Here is a 4,741-nt window from a genome sequence, read left to right on the forward strand (position 1 = left end):
CAGCTTCTCACAGAAATGGTCATGCCCAAGAGGCTAGTGTAATCAAATGGAAGTGGTATATTCAAAATAGAGCAAAAACAGGCAAAAGCAGAGTCTCTGCTCTACATGAATCTGTAGCAAACATAGAAATTGAGAGGAATGACACAACCGCTGAGTCAAAGCAACAGTTGGTACAGTTCTCTGTAAAATGGAATGAGGGATATGATGGATTAACTGAGGAACAAAAGAGACATGCATGGTTTACTGAAGGGACAGCAAAATATTTGAGCCAAAAAAGACATTGGAAAGCAGTAGCCTATAACCCATGTACTAGAAGGACTTTGGAAAGGACTGGGATAAGTGGAAGTAGTCAATATGCTGAACTTATGGCAGTACATCAAGCCATCAAAATAGAACAAGGCGGACAGTGTCATATATTCACTAATTCATGGGCAGTAGCTAATGCAGTAGCTACATGGATGCCCATGTGGAAAAATCAAAATTGGGAAATTCATGGCAAACAAATCTGGAGCAAAGAATTATGGGAAGATATCTGGAACATGTCTTTGGTCACTGACTTGTCAGTTTTTCATGTAGATGCTCATGTGGCCCTCACCATGCCAGAACATGAATACAATGCTCATGCTGATCGACTAGCAAAGGTTGCTACTGAATATATTGTCCCTATTTTGACAACAACTGATGATCTGGTATTAGCAAAATGGGTCCACCAAACAGCAGGCCATTTGGGGGTCCAGGCCACACACCAGTGGGCACAAGATCGAGGTATTAGTATCTCTCATTCACTGTTAAAACAAATAGCAGAAGAATGTCATATATGTCAATTGGAAAAGGAGTGAACTGTTCCTCGGGTAGTAACTGGAGAGATAGCAAGAGGAAAAGTACCAGCCCAAATCTGGCAGATTATATTGGTCCACTACCACTGGATAAAGGATGCAGATTTATATGTACTTGTGTTGATACCTATTCAGGTGTACTAGTGACTTGTCCTTATAAGAATACAACCCAGAAAACACTTGTAAAACTCAAGATCTCCTAAGTCTATATTATGGAACCCCAATGTAGATTCAAAGTGACAATGGGTCACATTTCAAAGGCAACGAAATGAAGAAGTATTGTATACTAAACAATATAGAATGGATATACCATATTCCATATTATCCAGAAGCATCTGGCTTAATTGAAAGAATGAATGAATTACTGAAAGAACAGTTAACGGCTAGCTTTCATAGGAGCAGCCAGGTGGCACAGTAGCTAGAGCTCTGGGCTTGGAGTCAAAGAAGACCTGAATTGAAATCCAGCCTCAAGAACTTCCTAGCTGTTTAACACATGGGTAGGTCAATTAAACTTTGTTTTTAACTACAGAAGGAAATGGCAAACCACTTCCAGTATCTTTGCCAATAAAATCCCAAGGACAGAGGTCCATGGGGTCATGAAGAGTAAGACTCAACTGAAAATGGAAAAGTCGGATCTGACTGAAAAAACTAAACATCAACAAAGCATTTGTTATGGAGCCTAGCAAAGCACTTTGCATATGTTACATAAGTTAATCCTCACAACAACCCTAGGTGCCATTATCCCCATTTTACAGATGAGAAAACTGAGGCAGCTAAAAATTAAATGACTTAGAGCCAAACCCTTGAAAACTGTCTAAGGCAGAATTCAAATTCAGATATGACCCCCTGAGGGCCAGTGTCTCCCACTGCATCCTGGGCCATCTCCAGTCATCCTATGAACATCTGGCCCCTGGACCCAGATGGCTCTGGAGGAGAAAGTGAGGTTGATGACCTTGAACAGCCTTCCCTCACTCAAATCAAAGTGAACTGCAAGTCGAGTTATCATTTCCCTAATGTCATGGTCCTCTTTGAAAATGAAGAACAAACACAACAAGTTGACTAAATTATTCTAATAATGATAATATTATTAATAATAATGTTAGTGAAAGATTTTTTAACTATTTATATAAGTAATTATACTTTGCTATAACTCTAAAAAATAAGAAATGTCGGGGGTGAAGCCAAGATAACAGAATGGAAGCAGGAACTTTTCTAAGCTCCTCCGTGAATCCCGTCACTAAACTTTAAAAAGTGAATCTGAACGGATTTTGGAGTGTCAGAATCCACTGGGAGACAGAGTGGCAGAATCCAGCCCAGGAAGGCGCCCACGTGGGTTCGGGAAGGGGGAGCATGGAGCACGTGGGGGCTGCAGCAGCGCAGATGAGAGAGAAGACTACAGCATGGAGAGAAGGAGCACCAGCTGGCATACTCACCCATGCCAAGGGCGATTCACAGCAGTCTCACCAGCATCTTATCACAGGACGGGAGCGTCCACTGGAGCTGGGTAAGAGAGGGCTCCGGGCCCCAGCAGAGACAGCAGCTTCTCCTGGGGCTATCAGCCCACAGCCTGGAAGTTTAGAAATCGCCTGACGGGGAGCCCAGGTAACACAGCAAGTAAGAGAACCGGCCCCAGAATCTGGATGACCTGGGATCGAATCCAGGCTCAGACACTTAGCACCCACCCAGAAACACCTGGCCATGTAACCTTGAATGAGTTACTTAACCCCAATTGCTTAGGGGCGGCCAGGTGGCGCAGTGAGTAAGAGCATCAGCCCCAGAGTCGAGATGACTTGGGATCGAATCTGGGCTCTGATACTTACCACCACACCCAGAAATAACTGGCCATGTAACCTTCAGTAACTTAACCCCAATTGCTTAAAAAAAAACATAGAAATCTCCTGACTGACTTTCCAGTGGCTAGGATGACAAAGTAAACTCTGGCTGCTCTGATTCCCCCTCCCTGACATAGAAAACCCAGAGATAAGTGTCCCACCCAGAGTGAAATCCTAAGATAGTGAAAATGGCCTCAGACTTTGGGAGTCATTGAGAAGGAGTGTAACTGAGGCAGCAAGGAGTCTGAAGAAAAGAGGGGGAGGGGTCCCAACAAGCCCCACCTAATCTGAACAGCAAAAGGCAGGGGTAGAGAGGCAGAAATCTGAAGTGGCCAGACCACCCCTTTTACACAGATTACTCTGTGAGCCTCAGCATAACTCAGGGGGAACACTGAGACTCCTGGCCTTGGCCTCAATCTAGACACCCAGAGATTACAATGCACAAAGCCAACAACCAGGCACCTAGGTCCCAGTCTGAGAAATGATGAAATAGGAAGTTAAAATAGGAAGGAAGGAAGCTGAGAAAGAGAAGGGGAAGGCAACAAAATCCATTAGAACTTATTATAGCAAGCAAGAACAACCAAATACAGAGGACAACATGGACGGTATATTCACACCTGAAACCACAGAAGGAAATATGAACTGGTCTCAAGACCAAAAAGCATTCTTGGAGGAGCTCAAGAAATATTTTAAAGGCCTTATTAGGGAGGCAGAAGACAAATTTAAATCTACAGTGACAAAATTTGAAAAAAGTTTCACTGAAGAAAACATATCCTCAAAAAGTAAAATTAGTGAAGTAATTGGAGAAATTAAAGGTCCTAAAAAAGGACCTTTAAAAACTAACCAAAGAGAATAATTCACTAAAAATTAGAATCAGTCGAATCAAAGCTCAGGTCTCTAAGAGGCACCAAGAGTCAATCAAAAAAAACATGAAGATTGAAATATTGGAAGAAAGTGTAAAATATCTCACTGGAAAAACAACTGACCTAGAGAACAGATCTGGGAGAGATAACTTAAGAATTATTGGTCTACTGGAAAGCCATGATGAAAAAAGCAGCCTGGACAACATCCTCCAAGAGATTGTCAAAGAAAACTGTCCTGAAGCCTGGAATCTGAAAATAAAATAGTTATCAAAAGAATTCACCAGACTCCTCCTGAAAGAGATCCCAAATTGAAAACCCCAAGAAATATAGTAGCCGAATTCCAGAATTACAAGATTAAGGAGAAAATACTGAAAGCAGCCAAAAAGAAACAATACAAATATCGTAGAACTACAGTCAGGATCAAACAGGACCTAGCAGCTTCTACATTAAAAGATCGGAGGGATTGGAATTTGATATTTCATAGGGCAAAAGAGCTAGGACTGCAACCAAGAATTAACTACCCGGCAAAACTGAGCATAATCTTTCAGGCAAGAAGATGGTCATTTAATGAAATAAGGGACTTCCAGACTTTCCTGATGAAAAAGCCAGAGCTCAGTGGAAAATTTGATCTCCAATTACAAGACTCAAGAAAGACATAAAAAGGTAAACAAGGGAAACACACACTCACACAGACACACATGCACACACGCACACTCACGCACACAAGCACAAAACTTGGGATGCAATAAGAGCAAAATGTTGACATCCCTATATGAGAAGCTGATAACTGTTGATATTGAAATTTATTTGATTATCATGAAATTTAAAAGGGTTTTACATAGATAGGGGATGTGAGTATAAATGAACTACTCTGATGATGAAAAAATCTTATTAAGGGGGTCAAAGGGACTTCAATGGGATAAAAGAAAAGGATGAGACAGAAAAAGGTAAATTATGCCATAAGAAGAGGCATAAAAACACACTATAGTAGAGGGGAAGGGAAGAGGAAGAGGATGATCATTTAAACATTATTCTTACTGGTTCTGGTTCAAAGAGGGATCAACATAATCAGTTAAGTTTTAGATTCTAACGTGAAAAGATATGAAAACTCATTAAATAGAGGGAAAGGAGGGAGGGAGAGGAGCACTGTATGAAATTTTCTCTCATTGGTTTGGGTTCAAAGGGGGTATAACATATTATGATTAGTATA

The sequence above is a fragment of the Petaurus breviceps genome, unplaced genomic scaffold (genome assembly GCF_028583685.1).
Source record: "Petaurus breviceps papuanus isolate PSGF00001 unplaced genomic scaffold, PetGlider_PUasm1.0 419, whole genome shotgun sequence".
Taxonomy (NCBI): domain Eukaryota; kingdom Metazoa; phylum Chordata; class Mammalia; order Diprotodontia; family Petauridae; genus Petaurus; species Petaurus breviceps.